Source organism: Schistocerca cancellata, chromosome 6 (assembly GCF_023864275.1).
Source record: "Schistocerca cancellata isolate TAMUIC-IGC-003103 chromosome 6, iqSchCanc2.1, whole genome shotgun sequence".
NCBI classification, from domain to species: Eukaryota; Metazoa; Arthropoda; class Insecta; order Orthoptera; family Acrididae; genus Schistocerca; species Schistocerca cancellata.
Window position 1 is genome coordinate 325715939 of NC_064631.1, and position 15734 is coordinate 325731672.

Genomic DNA, 15734 nt, shown 5'->3' on the forward strand with positions numbered 1-15734 from the left:
CTTTCCCCTTCGGTTCGTTAAGGCCATTTCTATATTGGTTTGGAGACTGTGTACAGCTTGTGTTGTTGATCGCCCACATCTGAAACCAAACTGTGAATCGGGGAGTTTCTCATCGATGATCTCTCTAAGATGCTTGCACAGTAGTGTTGTAAAGATCTCGAATAGGGTGTTCTGTAGTGCAATGCCTCTGTATGCATTTGGGTCAGCCATGTTACCTTTTCCCTTGTACAGCATTATCACCTATGTTTCCACTGATCTGGTACAATTCCTTGTTTCAGGCCCTCATTGAAGAATGCTGTGAGTGGAATCACTAATACAGAGAGCATGGTTTTCAGGTGCTTGTTATAGATGTCTGGGCCACATGCTTTATTGTTCTTCATACTTATAACTGTGTGGATTATTTCTTCTTCTCTGAAAAATTCAGTCTCCTCTGTAGGGGCCGGAGTCGCTGTGGGGCTTTTGCCGTGTCGTCAACCAGAAGGATTGACCTTAAATGTCTTTCCCACACTTTCATTGGGATGTTGCCTGGGAATTTTGGTTGCTTTGGCTGAAGAGCCTTGTATGGTCTCTGTCTCGCGGATTCTATTAGACGTTTTTCCTCTTCCTCCCAGAATACCCTTTGCACTTCCTCAATCGTGGTTCTGTACTCTCTCCTCAGCTCACCATAGCAGCCCAAGTCATCCCATGATTGAGTTCTTCTGGCTATATGCATAGCATTGATGGCTTTCTGTCTGACTTCGTAACATTCCTTGTTGAACCATGGTTTAGCTTTCTGTTTTGCTATGTCTACTGTGTGAGCTGTCTTTAGGATGAGCCCTTCCATCCATGATGCTGCTTCATTGAGATTCTCTCCTTGTAGCAATGTTGTTATTGTACTGTGCCGACACTGCCCATTGCTGATATGTCTGCCTTCCTGTTTAACTTGACTGTATTTTTTGGCCAAATTTTTTAACTGTGTTCTCTAGTTGTAGCAATGATTCCACTGGTAGGTGTTTCCTTTCCACTTCCAGGATGATACATTGTTCTAGTGGTTTAAGTTTGGAGTTCACAAATATGAGATCAATTGTGCTTGCACCATTCTGACAGAAATAAGTGTGGGTTGCTTTGTTATTGACAAGTGCAAAGCCTTCCTCCTCCAAGTAGTTCATGACATGTGTCATTTTCCTCGAAGGGATGTTCACATGGCAATTCAGGTCTCCTGCCAATATGACTGGGTCGTCCTGAGTGGTAGTATCCGGGCACAAACTGATTTCCTCTGTATTTATTGCTGTGAGCTCTGTCAGAAAGTACACACATATAAGAACACAGATGGTGGTTCTTACTACTAGAGAGTGTCTTGATTTGTGGGAGACTGCGAAGGGTGAGAGAATTTTCATGATGAGACATGTGATGCCACCCTTAGGTCTGCCCTATGGTCAAGCCAAATTATGCATTTTAGTATGGTTTACGAAATTCCGATGCTCTTGGAGTATCCTCTGATGTCCTGTTTCTTTTATGGTGTAATGTAAGATCTCTGCTTTATACATATGAACATGGGGGCTTCCTAATCAGCGCAGCTGCGCACATGCAATAATGCCTGTATTCTGACACTCTCTGGCAACTGCTAAAATGAACCTATTTCTAACAGTCTCGGTAAACTATTGCGAATGGTGGTTTGAAAAGCATTACTTTCAAAGTAAATTTCCTTTTACACAAGATGAATTATGTTACGGGTGAGAAAGTGGAATGAATTTCTTAAATCACAGAGCATTTGACTCTCATGTAAAACTGAACACTTTGAGGACCAGCCACTTAGAAGAATTTTGAGCCCAGAAGACCACACACTTACGTCATTATTTCAAATTTACTGGCACATTTGTATGGTGTATCTTAAAGTATAACACACACAAAAAAGATCAATATTACTTGTGACAGCTTATCTTCCCTTGTAGCTTATTAATCTTAGAGACCAATAAAATATATGAAAGCTTAGTTTTTCTCGTAGCTACACTAGGTATATTAATGTAAACCACAAACTTTTCCTCTTTATGTGTTCACGCTACGTAACAGTGAGTACAACATATGTCCTGTGCTTTGAATATCTGCTGTCATCGGCTGGCAAGATCATGTGACATGAGCTATGATTGGCTTACAAAAGGGCATCACAATCTTGATTTCAACGCTTAGGAAACTAATGTGCTGTGTTTGGTGCAATTCGAATTTATTCTTTAGTAATACCAAAATATGCAGCATATACATGTTGCTGCACATCACAGGGCTTTCCAAAACTTCTCTCCCCTGTTTCTTCCCCCTCCCCCTCCCTCCCCTCCTCTAAAGTGCTGGGAAGCTGTACACCAATGTATAACATGTTAACCATTCGAAGGATTGACAAGTTTTACATTTCCAAGGGAAAATCTATGGGAAACCTACTGTCACTTAGCATGGAAAAAGTGTATTCTTGCCTGGGAAAAAGTATATTTTTTAACTGGCATATCGGGAAAAATCTGGGAATTTTTTTTTTCCTTGTCTGTGTACATGCCCTGCACTACAAGGACCTTGTGGTCACTAATCCTTGTATCCATCATAATACCCGTAGGTCAGTTTTCTTTGAACTCTTCAGCAACTATATGATCTGAGATGGGAACTAGTAAAAAAAATTATTAATTGAATCCGTTATTTACACGTACAGAGCTACTTACTTCAATTTCACTACAGGATAAATTTATAAAAATAGCAACAAACAAGCCACCACCAACTGAGTTTAATCTTTGGTTTTTGAATGCCATTACTTTCTTGGTAAAAACTTTGGCTGTACTTATCACAGGCATTAGCCAGCACTTTGCACCTGATGATGATTGCAGGGTCAGGGCTTTTTGTCAGCATCTGCTCTGATATTTTCCCAACACAGCACCAACAATTTAGGGCAACCATAATCCTGATGTTTCTTTAATCTAAACTTGTAATATGAATCCCTGTTTGTGCCTTTCTGAGACTTACAACCCAATCCAGTCAATACAGCTCCTGCTACCTGTGTAGTCTCTTCATTTGTGTGAAGCTCACTAGGCAGCTCACAGCTGTTTAGTGAGTTCGTGTGTGTTACAAACAGACCCCTGAGCTATGGTGGCCGTTTTTTCCTTCCTGGGTGCATTCCCTTGCGCATGCCTCTCCTACTCTCTATGCCTTCTCATGCCTTTCTTCGATGCTGTCGTCCTGTAATGCTATACACTGAGGTGAGAAAAGTCAAGGGGTACCTGCTAATATTGCGTCAGACCTCTTTTTTTTTGTCCATCATAGTTCACCTGTGGAAGTTCTCTGTAGAAGTATTGAGCCTGCTGCCTCTGCAGCCATTCATAATTGTGAAAGTGTTTCCGTTGCAGCATGTTGTGCACAAATGACCTCTTGTTTATGTCCTGTAAATATTTGATGGGTTTCGTGTCGTGTGACGAGGGTGGCCAAATAATAGTCCAGAATGTTAATCAAATCAGTCACGAACAATTGTGACCCACCGACATGGCACAATGTCATCCATAAAAATTCCCTCTTTGTTTGGAACCATGAAGTCCATGAATGGTTGCAAATGGTCTCGAAGTAGCCAAACATAACAATTTCCAGTCAATTATTGGTTCAATTGGAGAAGAGGGCCCACCGATTTCATGTAAACACAGCCCACAAATGTAAAAACATAAATGAGGAAAAAAATAAATAAAACTTAAGTTGCAAAGGAAAAACACCATTTACAACACCAAAACACAGCGTGCACACACACGGGAATGCCAACAGCAAAATGTGTCGAAGGCTGTAATACGAAGACTATGCAATACTTCATAACAACAAACTGCTTCCGATGGGCTTGACATCACAATGGTTAACATTAAGCCTAGTTTACATGACGACATAGGGTAGTGCCACTTTTTACACGGAATGAGTTGCATGCAAAAGGTTTTATGTATGACTGTCGACATGGCAACACCAATATACACTTCAACTTCGTCTTTTTGTGGGTTCCTGAGTCGTGTCTGAAATGAAAGATTTGGCAGCTGCACATCGCACGAGTTGTGATTGGGGTAAAGCTTGTTGCATGGAATTGCTGCATAAGGGAGGGGGGGGGGGGGGGGGGGGGAAACGTGTTTCAATTCATGACTGGATGAAGAAAAGACATCAGCTCAGTTGCTTAGCAACCTTGCTGAAATATATAATGGAAGATCCAAGAAGTTCTTTTAATTATCTTAGAATGTCACCAGAACTGTTCACATTTCTTCTAAATAGACTTAATTATGCGACAAGCAATAGATACTGTAATTCGTGAAGCACTGTCGCCAGAATTGAAATTAATATCACATTGGATGCATTACAATCGAGAAGGTGCAGTTTTAGTTGGTGATGACACTTTTTAATTAACAGTAATAATTATTAACATTAACAGCAATAATTATTAACATTAACAGCAATAATTATTCGAAGCAGGCCCCATTAAGAAGAGAATGGTTTGCAAACTACTGTCTTGAAGATAGATCTATATAGTGGCAGTATTTCAAAATTCTAACATATGTAATGGGGGAGCATTGCTGCGAAGTTTTAAATAGATGAATATTGAATAAAGAATGCAGCTTCTTGATTTGTGTACCCTTCCCTCCTGTCAACAATATTATTTAAAAAAGAGTCTGCCAACTCGTTGGGTTGGGTTGTTTGGGGAAGGAGACCAGACAGCAAGGTCATTGGTCTCATCGGATTAGGGAAGGACGGGGAAGGAAGTCGGCCATGCCCTTTGAAAGGAACCATCCCGGCATTTGCCTGGAGCGATTTAGGGAAATCACAGAAAACCTAAATCAGGATGGCTGGACGCGGGATTGAACCGTCGTCCTCCCGAATACGAGTCCAGTATCTAACCACTGCACCACCTCGCTCGGTCAACTCAGTGGGATTTTAGTCTTATAGACGAGAGCATTTTAACAGCTAGAATTGTACTTGCTTGTATTTTTCTTAATTCAGTTGCATATGTGCTCCTAATTCAATAGATTTTTGCCCTGCAGCTCAGATATTGTCAAAGCATTTATGTTCTGATCATACATGTTGGTCTCACGAGCACAAATATGTTGCTTATTTTTGTAGTCAGCATCATTGCAATCCCACAAACACCTATGCAAAGCATAGATATCCAAAAAGGGAACATTATTCTTCATTCTCCAGTTCATAGTTCAGTTTGTCCACACTATGAAAACACGTAACCTCCAAACTGTGCAGTCCAAAAGCTTTTAGTTTCACCACCAAGTTGGCAAACGCACAGTGCCCATTCGCAGTGGCCGGTAGCGCAGTTGCCTGCAATCTAGTATCGTCATGTAAACTAGGCTTTAGGTTCATTTGAGCTCCTGCCAGCGGGCTTATGTACATGCACAGTTGAATTGCATATGAGTGGTACCTTCTCCCCCTTCTGGCTACTTGAAGTGCGGCTGTTAGCTGTATCCTAGGTAACTAGACATGAGCTGTATCAATAGTAGCAACAAGCAGCCAGATGCTACCTAAAAACATTTTTCTGGTGCACTCAGGCTGCCAGATTCACACTTGCACAAAGCAGTCTGAGTTATAGTGGGATGAAGGGTGGTCTCTGTGTGAACTGTTTTTACGTTTGGTGATTTTGCTGTTTCCTCTTGGCTTACAGCTCTCAAGAACAAAATCGATTTCTTTGGCCAGGAGCTATGAAGGGAATTAAAATAGTCACATAATTATGGAAGGCTAAAATATATTATTAGTTTCAGTTTTCTGATTTTATTTTATTCCCAGGTTTTTTTCAGTCTGGTATTAATTGCCTTTTAGAACAATGAAGTTATTTTTATCAATTTGCTAAAAAAAATTGACTTTAATTAATCTTTTCTGCAGAGGTGGTCAGTTTATTTGAAACCCTATTGGCTAGTGTCAACTGTTTGTGGAATTTCAAGTGCACATTGTTATCTTTTGTGACATATGACATTAAGCCATAATAAAGAACTAAACATGAGATAATACAATACTGGTACTTCAAGAAAATTTGCAGTCTAAAAACCACACTGAAAAGTTTAATATCAGCTTGGGGCGTACCTCTATGTGAATTTGGACATACAAATTATGCAGTTTAGTATGGTTTACGAAATTCAAATACTCTTGGAGTATCTCTGATGTCCTGTTTCATTTATGGCATAATGTAAGATCTCTTAATGCCTTATACATACGAACATACCTACGTCATCGTAGCTGCGCAGGTACAGTAACGCCGTTTTATGGTGCTCTCTGGCAACTGATGAAGCGAATTCTAACAGGTCGCTGGAAAATATTGCGATTGGTCGTTTGAAAAGCGTTACTTTCAAAGTACATTTAATTTTACACAATATGAGGTATATTACGTGTGTGCATGTGCTTTGAATTTCTTAAATCACACAGTGTTTGAGTTTCATTTAAAGCCTAACACTTTGAGCGCCAGCCACTTACAAGAATTTTGAGCCCAAAAGACCAGAGACATTTATGTCATTACTTAAAATTTTACTGGCACATTTGTGTCATGTATCAAAGTGTAACACGTGCAAAAAAGACAAATATTGCATGTGAAAGCTTAGCTTTTCTTGTAGCTACACTAAGTACATTAATTTATACCATTAACATTTCCTATTTGAGTGTTTGCACTACTTAACAGTGATGTTGCCATAGGCTGACTACATCATGTGTCCTATGCTCTGAATCACTACATTTACATGTGACACATCTTCTGAAAGATGAAAAGTGAATTTCGGAAACCATTTTTCGCTGTCATGTTTACACATTAAGGTATGAAATGGATTTGCTAGCCCAGTTAACTATGGTGCCTGGAAAACAGAAGATACAGTTTATGGTTTAGTCAGCACTGTTGCTATTTCTCTTCAGTAAGATGAGGTGTAAACAGCTTCAGTCTCATATTTCCACGTATCTTTCACTGTACAAAAAGTCACTCCCTCAATATTAGCAGAATTTTTTTTTTTTAAAACAGACGAAAGCAGACAGCCCTAGCATGTTTCAGTACCGGCTGCATGTACATGGCAGTGAAAATAGATTGCGGAACTGGAAAACCGGTAACCAGGAGCGGTATTGGAAGATTGTTTATGAAATCCGGTTTTGGGAGCCCCATGTAAATGTGATCTGCTATCATTGGTTGGTGAGATCATGTGACATGAGCTATGATTGGCTTACAAAACGGCATTGCGATCTCAATTTCAATGCTACAGAAACTAATGTTCTCTGTTTGGTTGAACTCGAATATATACTTCTGTAATACAAAAATATACAGTGGACATGTTGCTGCAAATTAAAGATCTTTCCAGAACACACTTTTTTTTCCGGGGTTCATTTCCTAAACTGGCAGGAGGTTCTACGCCGGTGTATAAAACCTTAACCATTAAAAGGACTGGTAAATTTTATGATCCCGAGGAAAACTATACTGTTACTTAACACAGGAAAAGTGTATTTTCACCAAGGTGAAAGTGTATTTTTTAACCAGTAAATTCAGAAAAAACAGGGGATTTTTTTTCCTTGTCTGTGTATACACCCTGATGAAGCAGTCATGGTCTAGATTGAGTGAAGCATAAGTAATGCTCTCAGTGGCAGTGAAGACCATCTTATATATGAGGAGAACAATGATGACGATGAAGAGGAGGAGGAAGAAGAAGAAGAAAGGCTAGAAGACAATTTTTAGGGATTCTGTAGGTCAGTTCAGTTTTATAACCTAAGATTTTTTGTCTAGCTTTGTAATCTAATAATAAAAATGTTATTTAAAAAATTGCTTAAAAACTAAGGTGCATCTTGTTGTTGTGGGTTCAGTCCAGAGACTGGTTTGATGCAGCTCCCCATGATACTCTATCCTGCACAAGCTGCTTCATCTCCCAGTACCTACTGCAACCTACATCCTTCTGAATCTGCTTAGTGTATTCATCTCTGGTCTCCCTCTATGATTTTTACACTCCATGCTGTCCTCCAGTACTAAATTGGTGATCCCTTGATGTCTCGGAACATGTCCTACCAACCGATCCCTTGCCACAAACTTCTCTTCTCCCCAATCCTATTCAATACCTCCTCGTTAGTTATGTTATCTACCCATCTAATCTTCAGCATTCTTCTGTAGCACCACATATCGAAAGCCATTCTCTTCTTGTCCAAACTATTTATCATCCATGTTTCACTTCCATACATGGCTACACTCCATACAAATACTTCCAGAAACAACTTCCTGACACTTAAATCTATACTCAATGTTAACAAATTTCTATTCTTCAGAAATGCTTTCCTTACCATTGCCAGTCTACATTTTATATCCTCTCTATTTTGACCATCATCAGTTATTTTGCTCCCCAAATAGCAAAACTCATTTGCTACTTTAAGCATTTCATTTCCTAATCTAATTCCCCTCAGCATCACCCGATTTAATTCGACTACATTCCATGATCCTCGTTTTGGTTTTGTTGATGTTCATCTTATATCCTCCTTTCAAGACACTGTCCATTCCGTTCAGCTGCTCTTCCAGGTCCTTTGCTGTCTCGGACAGAATTACAATGTCATTGGCGAACCTCAAGGTTTTTATTTCTTCTCCATGGATTTTAATACCTACTCCGTATTTTTCTTTTAGCTGCTTTACTGCTTGCTCAATATACAAATTGAATAACATCGGGGATATGCTACGATCATGTCCCCCTCCCTTCCCAACTGCTGCTTCCCTTTCATGCCCCTCGACTCTTATAACTGCCACCTGGTTTCTGTACAAATTGTAAATAGCCTTTCACTTCCTGTATTTTACCCCTGCCACTTTCAGAATTTGAAAGAGAGTATTCCAGTCAACATTGTCAAAAGCTTTCTCTAAGTCTACAAATGCTAGAAAAGTAGGTTTGCCTTTCCTTAATCTACCTTCTAAGATAAGTTGTAGGGTCAGTATTGCCTCACGTGTTCCAACATTTCTACGGAATCCAAACTGATCTTCCCCAAGGTCGGCTTCTACCAGTTTTTACATTTGTCTGTAAAGAATTTGTGTTAGTATTTTGCAACCGTGACTTATTAAACTGATAGTTCGGTAATTTTCACATCTGTCAACACCTGCCTTCTTTGGGATTGGAATTATTATATTCTTCTTGAAGTCTGAGGGTATTTCACCTGTCTCATACATCTTGCTCACCAGATGGTAGAGTTTTGTCAGGACTGGCTCTCCCAAGGCCATCAGTAGTTCTAATGGAATGTTGTCTACTCCTGGGGCCTTGTTTTGACTCAGATCTTTCAGTGCTCTGTCAAACTCTTCACACAGTATCATATCTCCCATTTCATCTTCATCTTCATCCTCTTCCATTTCCATAATATTGTCCTCAAGTACATCACCCTTGTACATGCCCTCTATATACTCCTTCCACCTTTCTGCTTTCTCTTCTTTGCTTAGAAATGGGTTTCCATCTGAGCTCTTGATATTTATACAAGTGGTTCTCTTTTCTCCAAAGGTCTCTTTAATTTTCCTGTGGGCAGTATCTATCTTACCCCTAGTGAGATAAGCCTCTACATCCTTACATTTGTCCTCTAGTCATCCCTGCTTCGCCGTTTTGCACTTCCTGTCAATGTCAATTGTGAGATGTTTGTATTCCTTTTTGCCTGCTTCATTTTCTGCATTTTTGTGTTTTCTCCTTTCATCAGTTGAATTCAATATTTCGTCTGTTACCCAAGGATTTCTACTTGCCCTCGTCTTTTTACCTACTTGATCCTCTGCTGCCTTCACTATTTCATCCCTGAAAGCTATCCATTCTTCTTCTATTATATTTCTTTCCCTCATTTCTGTCAATTGTTCCCTTATGCTCTCCATGAAACTCTCTACAACCTCTGGGTCTGTCAGTTTATCCAGGTCCCATCTCCTTAAATTAGCACCTTTTTGTAGTTTCTTCAGTTTTACTCTGCAGTTCATAACCAATAGATTGTGGTCAAAGTCCACATCAGCCTCTGGAAATATCTTACAATTTAAAATCTGGTTCTAAATGTGTCTTACCATTATATAATCTATCTGAAACCTGTCAGTATCTCCAGGCCTCTTCCGTGTATACAACCTTGTTTCATGATTCTTGAACCAAGCATGATTAAGTTATGCTCTGTGCAAAATTCTACCAGGCGGCTTCCTCTTTCATTTCTTACCCCCATTCCATATTTACCTACTAAGTTTCCTTCTCTTCCTTTTCATACTATCGAATTCCAGTCACCCATGACATTTAAATATTCGTCTCCCTTCACTATCTGAATAATTTCTTTTATCTCATCATACTTTTTTCATCAATCTCTTCTTCATCTGCAGAGTTAGTTGGCATATAAACTTGTACTACTGTGGTAGGCGTGGGCTTCGTGTCTATCTTGGCCACAATAATGCGTTCATTATGTTCTTTGTAGTAGCTTACCTGCACTCTTATTTTCTTTTCTTTTCTTTTTTAAATTCATTATTAAACCTACTCCTGCATTACCCCTATTTGATTTTGTAATTATAGCCCTGTATTCACCTGACCAGAAGTCTTGTTCCTACTGCCACTGAACTTCACTGATTCCCACTATATCTTTAATCTATCCATTTCCCTTTTTAAATATTCTAACCTACCTGCCCGATTAAGGGATCTGACATTCCATGCTCCGATCTGTAGAACACCAGATTTCTTTCTCCTGATAACGACATCCTCCTGAGTAGTCCCCGCCCGGAGATCCGAATGGGGGACTATTTTACCTCCAGAATATTTTACCCAAGAGGACGCCATCATCATTTAACTATACAGTAAAGCTGCATGCCGTCAGGAAAAATTATGGCTGTAGTTTCCCCTTGCTAAGCCGTTTGCAGTACCAGGACAGCAAGGCCATTTTGGTTAGTGTTAAAAGGCCAGATCAGTCAATCATCCAGACTGTTGCCCCTGCAACTACTAAAAAGGCTGCTGTCCCTTTTCAGAAACCACATGTTTGTCTGGCCTCTCAACAGACACCCCTCTGTTGTTGTTGCACCTATGGTACGGCTATCTGTATCGCTGAGGCATGTGGGCCTTCCCACCAACGGCAAGATCCATGGTTCATGGAGCATGGAGGAGGCGATTTGTATGGTCCATAAAATACGGTAAATGTACACATTTAGAGTAAGCTATCATTCATCACATCAACTAGAAATTTGGTCAAAGTTGTATTGTGTATTCTTACAGACACTCAACGACTACACCTTCCCACACACTACAGTATTATCAGCAAACATCCACAGATTGCTGCTCACCCTGTCCTTCAGATAAATGTGACATAGATTTGATAAATCTTAATATAGATTGTCAGCTTTTAAATATGTTGAGAAGAAGAATCAGATTTAGGTAGACGGGCAGATTATTTGTGATACAGCCAAGTGTTACTTCATGTTAATAACAGTGTTAAACTGAAAGTGAGGAGAGCAGTCTGCTGTGATGGACTGCAACAAGAATTGAAGTGTGCTGTGCCCTGAGTGTGGTTGACTACCACAAAAATTCAGCACCAACATGTCCTCGTTGCCGTCAGCTGACATATATGTTTGGAGGCTCATGAATGTTAAGTGCTTAGCTGTGTTGGAGTACAAACTTCATTAGATTGTAGCTTATCATAGCACATAAGAAAATCCTGAGCTCTGAATAAGTAAGGGCAGATGTTGATGGTGAAAAATTGTGAAGAGTTTCTATGTTCATCAACTGATACAAATTTGGAAGAAGAATATACTTTTGTGAATGATTTTCTAGTCTCACAAGCTGATTTTCACAATCTGTACTTATTACCACAGTGGCAACATCAAAAAGACAAAGCTGCTGTATATGTCATACAGATCTCATTGTCTTTATAAGCCTAAAGAAAACACCAGTAAAGTAGAAATGTGCGAATACACATGCAGAGAGGTATCTATTTGATTTACGTCAGTATGAATGTTCAAGTAAATGCAAGTGAAAACTGTTAGACTTTTCTAAATACAAAAATCTTTTGAAAGACTTTCCAGGAAATAAATTATTGTTATAAGTATTGCTTAGCTAATACTGAAGAGAGGACAGACTTTGCAATAAGCAAGGCAAGTGACACAGATGCCACTAAAATGTTTTTTTTTTTTTTTTTTGCATCTGCTTTTTTTAAAGACAAGAGTAAAAAGGTTAAAGATGCGTGAATAATTGTCAGCAGATCCTTGTTGTAAACAATGTCTTTTCCCAAAGTAAACTTCAAAGATTGGTATCTTCCATTGTCTAGTCTGCTATACTTTCATGACAACACCTTGCCTCAAAATGAGGATTGTTTCTCGGAAATTATACATTTTCCAAATTTTTTCATCAAAACTTTCTGCTAGAAACTCAGCAGAGATAAACTGTGGTGTCATCAAAGGTCATCTGAAAAGTAATGAAGTACATCCCAGAAAAGAGGAATTAGATTTGGCATTAAAATTTTTGTAATCTGCAGTTGTGAGATGTATCCTCTACTAGATTCTGTTGTTTATGTTGCAGCAGAAACAGACATTGATAATTGTTGTACATGATGTCTGGAAATACAGTTGCCCCATTATTTGAGCCTTATTTACAAAAAATGGCATACATTTTTCATAGATAATTGGTGTACGGACCATGATCTGTTTTATTGGCAGTATGATGTAGGAACAGATACATGTGGCACAGTCAGTTGAACATTCAGAGAAAGGAAGCTAATGGAGGAGAAATGGAAGACAGGAGACGTAACATTCATATCTTCAAAATCAGCAAAAGTGATTGCTACAAAATGGCAGGATACAAAGAGAATTTTCATGCTGTCGTCTTTGCACAAAACTGAAATGCTTGAAAAGAGATCAGAAAACTGGCTTCTTAAAATGGAAACAGTGCATGGTAATTTGATATAATAAATTGGTGGGCTTAGTTGAGGAAAGCTACTTGCTTATCAAAATGGTGGAAAGTATGTAAAACTCTTGTAAGTGGTACAGCAAATTAAAAAAAAAAAAAAAAAAAAAGTAATTAGGATATGGTAATAGTCGGAGCATTTGTTTTTTCTGAAAGTAAACATCAAAAATGTAGTATAAAAAAATTCACTTCATTGTAGTTGGAGGAATTTTTGAAACCTTTCACACTGAATTGAAAAAAAAGCAGGTGGTGGCAAATGTAAAGTGTGTCCTATAAGATGTGCCAATCCATGCAAAAAAAGTCTTTGGCAACAAACAAGTTGTGTTGTGAAGAGTGCAGTTTAACTGTGTGCTTTTCGATGCTTAAGGGTGTATTGCAAAAAAATTCAACAATAAATAATTGTTTAGTCCAGTCTAAAGAAAATGTATAGATATGTCAGTTGTAAACGTGTGTATACATCTGGAAATACATCTGACATGAATGTAAATATAGACTCCTAACTGTCCCAGTGTCTGTCCAAAACCCATAGAGGGGGTGGGGAGTAGAAAAGGAAGTATTCAGCACCTGAGGGACAGCCACCAAGTCTCAAATGTAGCAGTCAAATAGTTAAAAAAGAATTCACACCAGAAATAAGAAGGCAACCAGAGTAATTCAGGGTTACCACAGGTTCTGGAAATCAGGGAATTTCAAACACGTCAGGGAAATATCAGGGAAATTTGGGGGGAAAAAACTGGGAAAATCTCATTTTTGTCTCAGTAGATGAAATGGTTTGTTTACTGAAGTGTCGTGCATCGCTGCTGTCTGGGTGCAGCCGAGTACAAAAGAACTTGCCCCCCTTCTAACAGCCGTGTACCGCAAGTCTCTAGAGGAACGGAAGGTTCCAAATGATTGGAAAAGAGCACAGGTAGTCCCAGTCTTCAAGAAGGGTCGTCGAGCAGATGCGCAAAACTATAGACCTATATCTCTGACGTCGATCTGTTGTAGAATTTTAGAACATGTTTTTTGCTTGAGTATCATGTCGTTTTTGGAAACTCAGAATCTACTATGTAGGAATCAACATGGATTCCGGAAACAGTGATCGTGTGAGACCCAACTCGCTCTATTTGTTCATGAGACCCAGAAAATATTAGATACAGGCTCCCAGGTAGATGCTATTTTTCTTGACTTCCGGAAGGCGTTCAATACAGTTCCGCACTGTCGCCTGATAAACAAAGTAAGAGCCTACGGAATATCAGACCAGCTGTGTGGCTGGATTGAAGAGTTTTTAGCAAACAGAACACAGCATGTTGTTATCAACGGAGAGACGTCTACAGACGTTAAAGTAACCTCTGGCGTGCCACAGGGGAGTGTTATGGGACCATTGCTTTTCACAATATATATAAATGACCTAGTAGATAGTGTCAGAAGTTCCATGCGTCTTTTCGCGGATGATGCTGTAGTATACAGAGAAGTTGCAGCATTAGAAAATTGTAGCGAAATGCAGGAAGATCTGCAGTGGATAGGCACTTGGTGCAGGGAGTGGCAACTGACCCTTAACACAGACAAATGTAATGTATTGCGAATACATAGAAAGAAGGATCCTTTATTGTATGATTATATGATAGCGGAACAAACACTGGTAGCAGTTACTTCTGTAAAATATCTGGGAGTATGCGTGCGGAACGATTTGAAGTGGAATGATCATATAAAATTAATTGTTGGTAAGGCGGGTACCAGGTTGAGATTCATTGGGAGAGTCCTTAGAAAATGTAGTCCATCAACAAAGGAGGTGGCTTACAAAACACTCGTTCGACCTATACTTGAGTATTGCTCATCAGTGTGGGATCCGCACCAGATCGGGTTGGCGGAGGAGATAGAGAAGATCCAAAGAAGAGCGGCGCATTTCGTCACAGGGTTATTTGGTAACCGTGATAGCGTTACAGAGATGTTTAACAAACTCAAGTGGCAGACTCTGCAAGAGAGGCGCTCTGCATCGCGGTGTAGCTTGCTCGCCAGGTTTCGAGAGGGTGCGTTTCTGGATGAGGTATCGAATATATTGCTTCCCCCTACTTATACCTCCCGAGGAGATCACGAATGTAAAATTAGAGAGATTAGAGCGCGCACAGAGGCTTTCAGACAGTCGTTCTTCCCGCGAACCATACGCGACTGGAACAGGAAAGGGAGGTAATGACAGTGGCACGTAAGGTGCCCTCCGCCACACACCGTTGGGTGGCTTGCGGAGTATAAATGTAGATGTAGAATGTAGATGTAGATGTAGATGTACATGCACCACTTCCCTACCCCCGCATTACTACGGCTTCACTCCTTCCTACACTCTGCTCAGCTTGCAGTCAATGCTGCCACTACTTCTTGCCACTAGCCTAGCAGCTGCCAGTGAGAGGCAGGGAGGCATCAGGAGTGGTTTGCTAGAATCTGATTCTGAGAGACTGTAGATGTGACGGGCAGAGACGGCCGTCATGTGTGCATGAGTTGTGTGTGAGTGATAGTGTGAATGTGTGTGGGATCTCATTTTATGACAAAAGCTATGGCTGACAATTTAGTTGTGAGAATGTGATTGTCTTTTCAACATGCCTGTCTGCAGCTCAGCCATCATCTTTATGGTGAGTTGCTACCTTTCCTCATTATTGCTGATTCTCAGAGTATTTGAACAATTTATCTGTTGCATGGATAGATCACAGTGGTCTCATTTCATCAACATGTTGCCTGTAGTTCATGAATAGCAGCCGCACATGTGGATTTCCGTGATGGGTTAAAACCGCAGCCCACTTCTATGGGTATCTGTAATGGATTGGGCCTGCCAATTTGAAGCCATTTGGTTCCCTCTAATGTGTAGGCCCTGCTTGTCTGATCTAGTTTCACCGATCTGCCTGCAGGCCGGGTCTGTTT

General features: G+C 39.9%; 1 protein-coding gene across 1 annotated transcript in view; it reads left to right on the forward strand.

The window, feature by feature from the left end:
* LOC126190965 (non-lysosomal glucosylceramidase) overlaps positions 1-15734 on the forward strand; it is a 250969-nt gene that overhangs the window by 104065 nt on the left and 131170 nt on the right. The window lies entirely within an intron of this gene.